At 37.3% G+C, this 14,624-nt stretch overlaps 1 pseudogene; it reads left to right on the plus strand.

Annotated features, from left to right (window-relative positions):
* Nucleotides 1-7,157: 7,157 nt before the first annotated feature.
* Nucleotides 7,158-7,276, plus strand: LOC145038083 (5S ribosomal RNA; annotated as a pseudogene).
* The last annotated feature ends 7,348 nt before the right edge of the window (nt 7,277-14,624 follow it).

Raw genomic sequence — 14,624 nt, forward strand, 5'->3', positions numbered from 1 at the left:
AATAGATAAAATCTAATTGAAATTTGATGATTGAATAAAGGAGTTTTATTTATGAGTAAGGTTACTATCTTGTGTCAATTTTTTACTATTGTTTAATTTTTCATGTTTTGACTTCCAGAACAATATGATTAATCAAATTATCCACATTCGATCATATTTTGGAAGTGAGTTATGAAGTTAGACTGTCATGAATTGGATTGTAGATTGTCTAAGGTGTTTAGACATAGAAAATGTTTGCTAAAACGTTCACGAGTGCTCCTGAAATAAGATTTCAATATTAGATTAAACCTACTCTCACATGAATCACTTCATGGAATTTATCACGAGTGATTGGGAGATGATAATATCGTATAGTCTTCAAACCAATATATATAAGTTTTTGATTACGAGTTGGTTGTGCACTGATAGTATGAAAACGCATCAGTAACTTGGTGTTATAAAATGTCTTGTTGTGTATAATTTAACAAGTAATTAGTACAAGCATATAAGTCGAATTTTATATGTTCCTTTTATCCTAAGAGGATTAAAATCGATATCTTGGGCCACTCGATGATTTTGTTTTGACTTATATGTCGGGACCAGTCAGGACTCAATTGATGTGTTCAATTAAATTCTGTGTCAAACAAATCAGAAATCACAAAACAAACTGCTGGACAATAAGTAGGACTATGTTCCATGTATTTTTCCACATGATATCTTGAAGAACAGAGGATTATGTGATCCCTTATCTAAAGGACGTGTCAGTGTTCAACGACGGCTTTTGAGAGCTACGATTGCTAATTGGATTTTTAAGTTGCACCCGAAATTTTCTATCATGTACAGTCAAACACTTCATTGAATGCCAAACTCATTCCTGCTATTATTTAGCACAATTTGGAGTTTGTTTGAGCATTCTGAGCCTTGTACACTTAAGGGATAAGTGTCGGGGTTTACCTACTGAAGTTATAGCTCAAAGAACCAACTTCAAACACCTTTACAAGGAGTTCATGACCACCACATGGAAGTTTACGGCCGTAAACTCCATGTGGGCCATAAACTCCACCTTAGATGATGAAAGGGCGGCCATTAGTTCATTCCTTTCCTTGCCTTGGCTAAAATCCTCTCAAGTATCATCCCGATCTTCGTCCCCGATCTTCAAATCTCGTAAGTTTCTTGTCCTATCTAGTTGATATCTTGCATGAACTAGTAATCTTACATGGTTTCATCTGTGAAATCATTCCATTTATGTAGATCTTCAAGTTTCACCAAGAACACACACTAGTATTCTTGGCCAAAACCGACCATTCAAGCTCCTAGTTCGTAAGTACTCTTGTTCTAACTCGTTGTACACTAGGTTTAACATGTTTAGGGCTTAAAAATCACAAATAATCATGTGATCAAAGGACTTTAACCAAAGTGTTTTCCACCCATTAGGATGTTTATACTTGTCTAATTAGTGTTATAACCACTAGTTGTATATATACATATGTCTTTATATGTTATTAGGATCGTATGTGTGTTTAAGTCTTCACTTGACACCAAGCACTTGTCCAACACTTCCATATGATCCACTCACTGTGGTGAGTTCATACATGTTAATTAATCTTTTAAATGTTTATAAATGTTTATAAATGCTTTTATGGGGGGATACAAGTTGAACCATGCTAGTTATTATATCAATCACACGTGATTAATAACTAGCATACAAATGGATTTACTACACTTTTAGTTGTTTTACCAAAAATAGTACTTCAAATGACTTTCTCAAACGTTTTTACATGATTAAAACTCTTTATCAAATTGTCTTACATACTGTACGTTTCCTTTCAAACTCAATTACAATTGTGTTTCAAACAAAGGTTTTCTAATATTTAAAACTGTCTTATCAAACAAACTACTTTCAAATCGTTTTATAAAACTGACATCAAGTCGTCATTTCTTAGTTATTAAACTTTTCAAGGAATTTACAAAACTTCTTTTCTACTTTTATATTGCCAAATGCATGCCCATATATGTATAATTATATAAGTAATGTTTAAAGGACTTAGGACGACTAGCTAGCTTTATTTCCTTTTCCTCATTGGGATGTGGCCTTAGGGCATCGATTATTCGTCCAAATGTCGTCTAAATATTAGTTATATATATCATGTACATATATATAGACATAAAAGTTCCATCAGTCAGTTCAGTACCTTTGGGTAGCAATGACATACTTTCGGTTATACACATACATTACTAGTAACTATAATAGGTATAGTTAGGAGATCCTACTTACCATTTCAAGTACAAGAAATCACACAAGAGCCAGTTCATTCATGAGTCATTACTTACTACGATGAGAAAAAATTACATGCATTATACAAGTACATACATTACATATACAAGTATAATATATCATAAATGTGATCCACTGTATTGGAGCATGCCTTCATTGTCATGACCTGAGTTGGAACCAGAATCTCCTGGAGGGAGAACGTGAGTTTGCGTATAGATCTATACTGGATTGACTATCCTACACCTTACTGCTAGTTACAGTGGGACCGGCAGGTCTTCGGTTGCCAAACGTCATACCTTTTGACGACTTATGTTGTCGTGTTTTCCAGTCGATAGTATGGGACAATTAATCACATAATACTTTGATATAAATCCGGTTTAAAGTAATTAGTACGATAGTAGTCACTTATACAATACTACAGTACTTACACTTTACGAACGATAAATACAAAAGGATACGATTAAAATAATTATATTATATTCCTTATTACCGTTACCTTGTGACACATTCACATAAACGATGAGGTAGAATATAATTTTAAAATAATAGTTATACAGGGAAAAACCATCACACTTACAATGATGCATACTTTCACAACAATTGAGTCTTGGTAGAAGACTACTTTTTATACTAGTAGGAAATATGGGATTTTCTAGGGTTTACAAACATTTACAAATACTTACAAACATTTTCGGTGATACAAACTTTTCTTCAAACATTTACAAGTCTTTTCTTTACAGTTTTACAAATCAAAGACACATAAATACTTATGAATTCACCAACTTTATTGCTGATACTCACTTTCAAAATAACTTGTATTCTCAGGTCACAAATAGACAGGTACGAAGACTAGGTTTTGTCAAGACGGAGCAGTCAAGACTCGTCTTTTATTTAGAATATTCATTATATTGTTTATGTTATGAAAGAACACACTTGTAACTAAAATTATACTATTAATGCAATGGATGATGTTGTTGCTTTTTTACTACTTTACATTGTTGTGATACATTACATGACGTCCTCCGCCCCAGAACGTTTCCGTCGTTCTCGGTTTTGGGGTGTGACAGATTTGTATCAGAGCATTGTTTATCGCGAATTGAGTATATCAACCCATAAAAGACATACAGACTATAAATACAATGGGGTTAAAAATACTCTGACCAAGAGTTTATACTTTTAAATAATAAAATAATTAGCTAAGTATACATGCCTGCATTCATACTAAAATATGTGTCACAATGACAAGAACAAAAGTATTACGATTGTTAAATATCACAAGTAAGCTCGGGGATGTATGGTCAGCCTTGGGAGTGGCATAGCCTGATCAACTACGCTGGTCCGAGGAGTGATTAGCACATGCCCAAGAATGGTTGTGATATGGCAACAATTCTAAAAACTTACCAACACTACCACAATGAGAACATTAGAATAGAACATGAGTCTAAAATACTATAGGAGTATTTTGTGTTACTATAATTACTTACATGACAACTAAACAGGTATCTATCAAGTAATAGTTGTTAAGTGGATACGCTAAGGTTATATGAAATTTAGGTGTTATAGACTTAGAATCAGTGACCTTTGCTTTACTTCCTATCCTCGTTGGGTTGTGGATTTGGATTTAGGGTCACCTATTCGAAGGACTATCCTGCTTTGATTTCCTATAACTGGTATACACTACACAAGTATTGACATAACTGATAAAGATCATCTAATAATTATCTAGTTAGTTCATCTAATAATTATTTCCTTACCCCAATTCTTGCGTAGATAACATGGCTGGACTCAATCCCCACGACAACCCGTACCTTCCGAACGAAGGCAATGCTGGATGGTTTGCAGAAGAACCCAAGAATGATCATCCGATCCCTTTGAATGATCACCATGCTGAAGACCTTTCGGATAATGATAACTCCGAACCCGAGGTTAAGAACGTACCCCCGGAAGCTCGCATTCCAAATCCTAACCCTCGTCCGCCTTTTCATGGCCCGATGCCTCCTTGGGTAAAATATTTGGAAACATGGAGCAACGAGCAAGTGCAACCTATGTCGTTTAATGGAGACCGAAGCTTCTACAACATAAACGAAGGGAGCTCAACAGACAGAGTTCTACCAATCCTGATCCGTAGGGTTGCCCAAAACGAAATTTAGGGCATGACGGCTCTCCATCGTATCGAAGAGGTTAATGCCAAGGCAAGAATTCATGCCATCCGCACCAATTGTCTTGAAAACACATGTGAGAGATCTGAAAGAAACCATGAGACCCTGCTGCAAGCACTAGGAAAAACTCGAGCCGAAGTCATAGAGCTCCGAGTATGCCAAAGGGTGTATGAAAGATACATGCTTGATATGGAACGTCAACTAGCTGAACTAAGGGTTCACCATAGGGGTGACCGTCGCCAGCAGAAGAGGCTTTACTTTCCTTCATTGTTTTAAAGAACTGTGCTCATGTCTATGTTATGTGTATCACTTTTCTATGTGACTACCTTGTACTGTAAGTACTTTCAGTAAGGATTTTATGCTATCAAGGACTTTTCTACTCCGGATGTGATGTAAGACCTACTACAAGGTCAATTTTCCCCAAACTTATTACATCTTAATCATCGATGATATTGACAGTCGACTAACTTCCGTGTCACTCTTTGTTCAATTACTTTCATTAGACTATCGTTGGAGTCTACCTGAAACTCACCCTACTCAAGTCATTGGACTAGGTTAATTTAACTTAGGGATCATTTCTAATTCTCTTTTCAAAGGTTGGATCATGTTATTCACCAACCAATGGTACCCCGGTTTAGATGACAAACATCTTGAGACCATTCTATGAACTTACTTATAATCTGTACTAGGATTGCATCATAGGTATGTAGGTCAAACCTTCGAGAACATACTTCTATTCTTTACGTGAACAATCGAAATAAATCTAGGTTCAATGGTATCGTTTTCTAAGTATTCTAGTAACATTTACTAGGAATTCTAGTTCATTAAAAAGGATTCGTAAGAAGGTTATTATTATGATTTCCTCGCTTATACATTCCCGAGTTATATATAACGAAGACCTGGTAGACAATAGAATGTGATATTTCTAACTTAGTTTCTTTTCCTCGTTGGGATGTGAAACTAGAGTAGAATCACACATTTTACTATCCGCCCAATCTTGATTATATCATAACGTGTATAAGCTGGGTTTTCACGTATAATAACTCATCTCTTAGTCAGAATCAAAATAATACAGGTTCAACCGCAATACCTCTCGAACTCCTTTTCTTTCGTATTACAGAATCATGTCGTCATATAGAAATAGCCCACTGAGCAACGAAACCCCTATCCTTCATATTAACTCTGTTATGTTACAAGCCGCGATAACAGCTGCCGTGACAGCTTTTCTTGCACACCTTAACTCTGACAATGCAAAGGAGTTGACAATTCCGATTGTTGTGTCGATCCGGGAAGCCAACAAATGACAATAGTCACGGACGTGAAAATCCGTAACACTGAGAAGAACAAATGAAAGCGCCAAGCCCAAAAGGAGTGCAAGAGATCCCAAAGACTTTCCATGCAACAACAACAAGTAGCAACCCCTTCCATCCCAGCACCGATCAGACCATATGAGGGAAAACTTCCGAAGTGTAACAAGTGTAGCTTTCATCATAATAGGGCTTTTCATGAAATTCAATGCTGCAATTACCACAAAGTAGGGCACCATGCCCATAGCTATGGGGCACCAGCACGACCCATTTCTCAAGTCCCTGACATCGGGATCAGTCCTGCACACAATCGTGGTGGCAAAACCTGACCCCCTAAAAGGAATTTTTCAAAGTGGATGAACAAAGAAAACACGCTTGTCCACATAACTTTGACTCGACACCTCACTTCCACCATCAATGCTAGTATAAGCTAGATATGCCACCAATGTGGTGAGACTGGACAACTCAAAAATGATTCTCCAATAACAAAGAACTCCGGTGAAGACGGGAAGATACAAAGGATCACTACTGCAGGAGAGACTACTCCGGAACAACGTTAAAGTAATTAAGGTGTTTCATTGTAACAGACCCATAAACATGTTTAAAACTAGTGCAACTCGAGTCTTATGTAGTGCGAGATCTCATCAGTTAAGGGACCCTCGTGCTGCGTATACTTGCCTTTTGTAGTATACCTTGTTCGCAATAGTACTCCAGTAATTAATCTAAAGTACTGTAACTCTTTATGTTCAAATCTAATGTCTTTACATCCAAGTATGTCCGATCTTATCATTCAACTTAAGTCAATTCAATCCTCGCAATACCAGTTTCGTGCACACGTCTCTTTCTCCGAAATCGCCTTTCTAGTGAAGCCATCATTCCAGAACTGCGAAGTACTCATGCATAGAGTACCTCATGTTTCCTATTCTTTCTAAAGAAACCTCATCAAACCTCCCGAAAGTACCACTCAAACAGTACGTCAAGTTCAAACCAAGGACCCTTACGGTTGATCTATCGCTGAAGGATATATACAAAGAGGTGGTATATAATCAAGGTTCTGTAGGTTTAGAATTGATGATTCCACTTTAACTTATTTTCCTCGTTGGGATGTGAGCTTAAAGAAGAACCATTTATTCGACCACCTTTTCAATCTTAATTATATACGACTCGTATACACGAGACTATGATAGATGAACCATGTATAACTTCTAATATGAACTTCGGGATGGAGACTGCCCAAGACTAAGAGTAATCGCATTGGCATGCGAACAAGCTTAGAACCCCATACAACTCCTATAACCAGATCGCCCTACAGTCTCACACCAACGAAGATACAAGAATCGTCTGGACAACTTAACGACTACGCAGCAATGGAATGAGAAGACCAAGATCCTCACGTTGGAGAGCTTCGGTCTTATTCTTTAAGAAGATAGACTTCAGGGGTACGATCATACCAACACTAATGCACCGGATCCCATCAGAACTCCATAGTTAAGTATGCTTGGGTGAGAGTAGTACTAGGATGGGTGACCCCCTGGGAAGTCCTCGTGTTGCAGACCTCGACAAGATTTCCATTAGAAATCATTACCTTCTGTCTCGCATAGATGAATTGGTTGACCAACCGCAACGAATGATGTACCTTTAAGAAATGGACATGAGATCTGAATATCATCAATTGCGAGTATTAGAGAAGGATGTCTCGAGGACAACCTTCTAAACTCGATGCGGACGCTACGAGTCCGTAGTGATACCCCTTGGATAGGACCAATACGCCCGTAGTATTCATGAACTTAATGAATAGAGTACGCCATTCTTACTTGGATCAGTTCGTCATTGTCCTTGTAAATGACTTATTTATATAATCTCGTAGTAAGAAGGAAATCATAAAGAGCCACTACGACAAACCATGGAAACATTACGATCAGAGAAGCCCTACGCGAAGTTCTCCAAATACGAGTTTTGAAATTTAGGAGTTGAATTCCTAAGACACACTATTAGTGATGTGGGAATTCTTGAGCACCCTTCCAAAAATCAGAATCGTTGAGAATTTGTCAGCACCAAACACACCTATGGGGATTCGCCAAATTCTAGGTCTCGCTGACTTACTATCGAAAGTTCATTCAGAACTCCTCGCGAATAATGGAACCTCTTACGACTTTGACCCAAAAGGGAGCAGCCCTTGATTGGGAAGATAAGCAAGAGGATGAAACCTTTCGAATTCCAAGTGAGAGACCAAATTATTTCGGAAGTCTCACCCCGGAAAGGCTTGATACGCTTCGGAAAGCGTGGTAAGCTAAATCCAAGATAGTTAGGACCTCCGAGATTCTTGCCAGAATCAGCCCTGTAACTCTCAAATCCAACTTACCCTGCAAACTCAGTAATGTACATTTTACCCTCCACGTCTCAAACTCAAAAGCGTACCTTGTAATACCACTCGACGAGATCGAGATCAACCAGAACCTCACCTTCGTGAAAGAACCGTAGTGACCATAGACCGAGAAATCAGGCAAACAAAGAAAAAACGCTTCCCATTAGTGAAGGTTCGTGGGAATGCTAACCGAGGACCTAAATTCAGTTGGGAGTGCAAGAATCAATCGATTAAGAAGTATCCCCACTTCTTGGCTCGATTATTCATACCTACTTCCTAACCTAAATTCTAATTTCGGGACAAAATTCCCTCTAACAGGGGGATGATGTGACAACCCGAAATTTTCTATCCTGTACAGTCAGACACTTCATTGAAAGTCAAACAAATTCATGCTATTATTTAGCACAATTTGGAGTATGTTTGAGCATTCTGAGCCTTATACACTTAAGGGATAAGTGTCGGGGTTTACCTACTAAATTTATAGCTCAAAGGACCAACCTCAAACACCTTTACAAGGAGTTCACGGCCACCACATGGGAGTTTACGACCGTAAACTCCATTTGGGCCATAAACTCCACCTTATATCATGAAAGGGCGGCCATTAGTTCATTCCTTTCCTTCCCTTGGCTAAAATCCTCTCAAGTATCATCCCGATCTTCAAATCTCGTAATTTTCTTGTCCTACCTAGTTGATATCTTGCATTAACTAGTAATCTTACATGGTTTCATCCGTGAAATCATTCCATTTATGTAGATCTTCAAGTTTCACCAAGAACACCAAGAACACGCACTAGTGTTCTTGGCCAAAACCGACCATTCAAGCTCCTAGATCGTAAGTACTCTTATTCTAACTCATTGTACACTAGGTTTAACATGTTTAGGGCTTAGAAATCACAAATAATCATGTTATTAAAGGATTTTACGGCCAAGACATATTCTTGGGCCGTAAACCCCTATAAGTGGGGCAAAATGCACCCTAGTCCCTTAGCAAGCCTTGGAACTTAGTCTAGAACCATACCCCATTGAACTAGGGACTTCAAGAAATGAAATGATACTTCATACCATGATTTTATGACCACAAACTCATGGGGAAGTGGTCCCCAGGCCGTAAACACAAGTTAAGGTTATTCTTGGACCTTAAACTCACCTAGCCTCTTGTTTAAGCCTTGGAACACTTAACCACTTAATACATATTACCTTTAAGCCACAAATGGTGATCCATTAGAGAGTTTACAGCTAGGAGTAAAATCCCCTGGGCCGTAAACTCCAATAAGTGTGGTCTATGGACCATAAACTCAAATACGATGCCTTGCAACCCTTTGTAGCAACCCAATGGCCTCCTAGTACTTAAAACAAAGTGTTTTCCACACATTAGGATGTTTATACTTGTCTAATTAGTGTTATAACCACTAATTGTATATATACATATGTCTTTATATGTTATTACGATTGTTGTGTGTGTTTAAGTCTTCACTTGACACCAAGCACTTGTCCAACACTTCCATACGATCCACTCACTGTAGGTGAGTTCATACCCCTTAATTAACCATTTAAATGTTTATAAATGCTTTTATGGGGGGATACAAGTTTAACCACGCTAGCTATTATATCAATCATATATGATTAATAAGTAGCATACAAATGGATTTACTACACTTTTATATGTTTTACCAAAAATAGTACTTCAAATGACTTTCTCAAACGTTTTATATGATTAAAACCCTTTATCAAACTGTCTTACATATTGTATGTTTCCTTTCAAACTCTGTTACAATTGTGTTTCAAACAAAGGTTTTCTTATACTTAAAATTGTCTTATCAAACAAACTACTTTCAAATCGTTTTATAAAACTGACATCAAGTCATCATTTCTTAGTTATTAAACTTTTCAAGGATTTTACAAAACTTCTTTTATACTTTTATATTTCCAAATGCATGCCCATATATGTATAATTATATAAGTAATGTTTAAAGGACTTAGGACGACTAGCTAGCTTTATTTCCTTTTCCTCGTTGGGATGTGGCCTTAGGGAATCAGTTATTCGTCCGAATGTCATCTAAATATTAGTTATATATATCATGTATACATATATAGATATAAAAGTTCCATCAGTTAGTTCAGTACCTTTGGGTAGCAAAGGCATACTTTCGGTTATACACGTACATTACTAGTAACTATAATAGGTATAGTTAGGAGATACTACTTACCATTTCAAGTACAATAAATCACACAAGAGTCAGTTCATTCATGAGTCATTACTTACTACTATGAGAAACAGTACATGCATTATACAAGTACATACATTACATATACAAGTATATTATATCGTAAATGTGATCCACTGTATTGGAGCATGCCTTCATTGTCATGGCCCGAGTTGTAACCAGAATATCCTAGAGGGAGAACATGAGTTTTCGTATAGATCTATAATGGATTGACTATCCTACACCTTACTGTTAGTTACAGTGGAACCGAAAGGTCTTCGAGTGCCAAACGTCATACCTTTTGACGACTTACATTGTCGTGTTTTTCCAGTCGATAGTATGGTACAATTAATCACATAATACTTTGATATAAATCCGGTTTAAAGTAATTAGTGAGATAGTAGTCACTTATACAATACTACAGTACTTACAGTTTACGAATGACAAATACAAAAGGATACGATTAAAATAATTATGTTATATTCCTTATTACCTTTACCTTGTGTCACATTCACATAAACGATGAGGTTAAATATAATTTTATAATAATCGTTCTACAGGGAAAATCCGTCACACTTACAGTTATTTATACTTTCAAAATAGTTGAGTCTTGGTAGAAGACTACTTTTTATACTAGTAGGAAATATAGGATTTTCTAGGGTTTTTCAAACGTTTACAAATACTTCCAAACATTTTTGGTGATACAAAATTTTCTTCAAACATTTACAAGTCTTTTCTTTACAATTTTACAAATCAAAGACACATAAATACTTATGAATTCACCAGCTTTGTTGCTGATACTCGCTTTCAAAATAACTTGTATTCTCAGGTCACATATAGACAGGTACGACAACTAGGTTTTGTGAAGACGAAGCATTCAAGACTCGTCTTTTATTTTGAATATTCATTATGTTGTTTATGCTATGAAAGAACACACTTGTAACTAACATTATACTATTAATTCAATGGATGATGTTGTTGCTTGTTTACTACTTTACATTGGTGTGATGCATTACATGACGTCCTCCGTCCCAGAACATTTCTGCCGTTCTCGGTTTTGGTGTGCGACACACACCAACATGGAATTATTAGCATAATGATTAAAGCGTGAAAGAGAAGCATATGATACATACCCGTAGTGTGTCAGGGTACTTCTCCCCATTCTTGTAGAAACACATGCAATGGAACCTTAGTTGCCCCAACCACTAAACCTTTGCAATTTACCTTGATATGAGATGGCAAATAACAACGATGACACAATTCTACTTGCATGGAGCATTCTTGGAAAAGGTGGCCTTTCTATTTACACCTGTTACATTTAGACTTGCCACGTACACACTCATGTATTCCTTCACCCTTCACATAAATTTCATGGCCCCTCGGGTGTAACATCCCAAGACCAGGTTTAACCTATAAACCCTTGTTTATTATAATTGTCAAGTTTGTCCCTTTATTTAAGAAAAGGTGGTAAATAAGTACGTAGGGTGTATGCGTGTGTAAGCTCAGTGTACTCATGTGCATGATTTGAACGTGGAATCCACCTAGTACGATGGGCGTACTAGGCTCAGAGTGAAAACCCTAATTATGGGGTGTAACAACCCGAAATTTGTTCATCGCCAAAACCCGCTTTACCCGAAAGGTCGCCGTTATAAAATTCGTTCCGTTTTCTCTTTGGAGTTAATTATTCAAACTTATATGTTTATTTTATTTTAATGAGTGTCTAAATCACTCAGGAATTCTCGTAATTAGCCCGAATATAATTATCTCATAAGTTTTAAAAATGTTCCCGCCGGGTGACGGTAACTTAATCGGGTGCGACCAAAAGCCGTGTTTATCGTTGGTATCGGGTAGAGTTCCACAGTGTCCAAGTTTTAGGAACTATATAAACGTGTTTAACCTATCATTTGAAGCTTTTTCCTTCTCTCTCTACTCTCTCTCTAACCTCTCTCCTAAATCCAAGTTTAAGGGTCCAAAACTCAAATTTAAGGCTTCAAATCCTTAAGGTACCTTCCTAGCCTTAATCTATAGCATATTTGGCTTCCAAATTCGACATTTAATCATGAAATGGGACAACATATTGGAGTTTACGGCCCAGGAGGTTGCCTAGGCCGTAAACACCATTTTGAAGGGTTTTAAGCCCTTAAACTCCTTCCTAAGCTCATTTGGACTTTAGATATGGCCAAGGGACTTCAAGATATGGACTTCAAACAATTAAAACATGAATTTTGTGATGTTTAAAGGAGTTTATGGCCAAGGATCATTCTTGGGCCGTAAACTCATATAATTAGGGTTTTCATGCCCTTAAACCCTTCCAAATCACTAGTATGGCTTAGATATGAATTATAGAACATTGGTTGTTGCATTTGGACACTTGAAACATCATTTTTAGGGGACAAATAAGAGTTTACGGCCAAGGTATGTGCTTGGGCCGTAAACTCCTCTAAAAGGGCGATTAAGTGCCCTAAAACATGTCCAAATGCCCTGAAACTCAACCAATGACCTTGTGGTAAATCCTAGAATCATCTAAAAATGGTTTGGAGGCCTTAAACACATCAAACACACCACATATTGGAGTTTACGACCTAAGCACATAGCCTTTGGCCGTAAACTCATAAACACATGTCAAAATGGCCTTGAACCACCCCTAAAGCCTTGGAATGAATTTTACAAGTCCATACAAACAAGTTTTTAGCATTAAAACACATGGAATTGCTCTTTAAGAGAGTTTACGTCCATGAGAGGGGTCTCATTGGCTGTAAACTCCAAAAATCCTTTCAAATCCTCAAACAAATGCATATAAGGCTTTGGTACAATTTTAGCAATCACATGTGATTAGTTTGGGATCCAAAAACACAATTTTTCATGGATTTATAGGAGTTTACGGCCATGGAGCCATGCTAGGCCGTAAACTCCCTAAAATGTGTCTATTTGATGTTTTAAAATCATTTCAAGTCCTTAAACCAAGTCTAGAAATTATCCCCTTAGTGTTGGAAGTCCAAATTGCACCATAAACCACCCATCATGAGTTTACGGCCGTAAACTCATGGGGAATGGGTGTTTTGGCCATAAACTCCCTAAAGGGGGTGTTCCTTTGAAGTCCCAACTCATTTCCCTAGTCCCTCGCATCATTCATGTCCCTAAACGCCACCCGGGTCCCTCCAAACACTTGTATCGGAGTGTTTTCGCGACTTGAAGCAAGTGTCCCTATCATATGAATAAACTAAGTCCTAATTAGATACAAATGTGTATCTTTACATCATAATTAGGAACCTTGTGTGTTTACAAGTCCCGGGTCAACTCTTAGCATCCAAACCGTCTCATATCTCGTTCGGTGAGTTCATACCCCTACGGCTTTTTCACTGTTTTCAATGTTTTCAGGGGGGAATACAAGCAAACTATAACTGTTTTCAAATCATAACATTGATATGTTTCAAATTATATCTGAAAAACTTATAAACTCTTTTACTCCTTATGTATTATGCTGAGCATAAGGAATGACTTATCAATTACAACTACAAGAATTTTAGTTAAGGAAACAATCAAACTAATCAAATTATTATGGGAATAATTTGGGGGTCTTTACTGTTCTTTCTATCGTATACTGATGTCTATATCCATTTATTAGATAAACTATGTCTGATTCAGTTTATCTCCGTATCATTTGAATGTATTGTCAGATAATTTCATTGTATGTATCTATACTTACTGTACTATGTTTCATAATCTTCTGTATGTCGATATCTTATGAGAACCCTGTGAATAGTTTAGTACTAGTTTGTGAGATAGTCAGTACCCTTTATGGATGATCAGTAAATCCTCCCCGGAAGTGTAACCAGAGTCTCCTGGAGGGAGAGCGCGGAATGTGTGAATAGATCTATTCGGGACTGACAATCCCACACCTTAACTGCTAGCTACAGTTAGGCGGGCACGCCTGGGGTGACAAATTTCTGGATATCGTTTCGACGTCTGACAAACGTCAAGGAGGTCACGTTGTCGTATTAGTATGGTTACCCGACTCACAACATGTATTAATATCAGCTTATTCACAGTTTGGGTTTAGAAACTATATCTCGTTCGGGATAGTGATCCCATGGTTTTGCATCTATATTTTATATCTCTTTCGGGATTGTGATCCCATGGTTTTGTTTCTAGATCTCGTTCGGGATAGTGATCCCATGGTATTATCAAACTATTTTATATCTATGTCCTATACGGGATAGTGATCCCATGGTTTATTTCTATATCTCTTTCGGGATAGTGATCCCATGGTATTAACCAAACTATTTTGTATCTAGTTCGGGATAGTGATCCCATGGTTTTATGCCTATAACTTGTA

Source organism: Lactuca saligna, chromosome 3 (genome assembly GCF_052625555.1).
Source record: "Lactuca saligna cultivar CGN05327 chromosome 3, ASM5262555v1, whole genome shotgun sequence".
Taxonomy (NCBI): domain Eukaryota; kingdom Viridiplantae; phylum Streptophyta; class Magnoliopsida; order Asterales; family Asteraceae; genus Lactuca; species Lactuca saligna.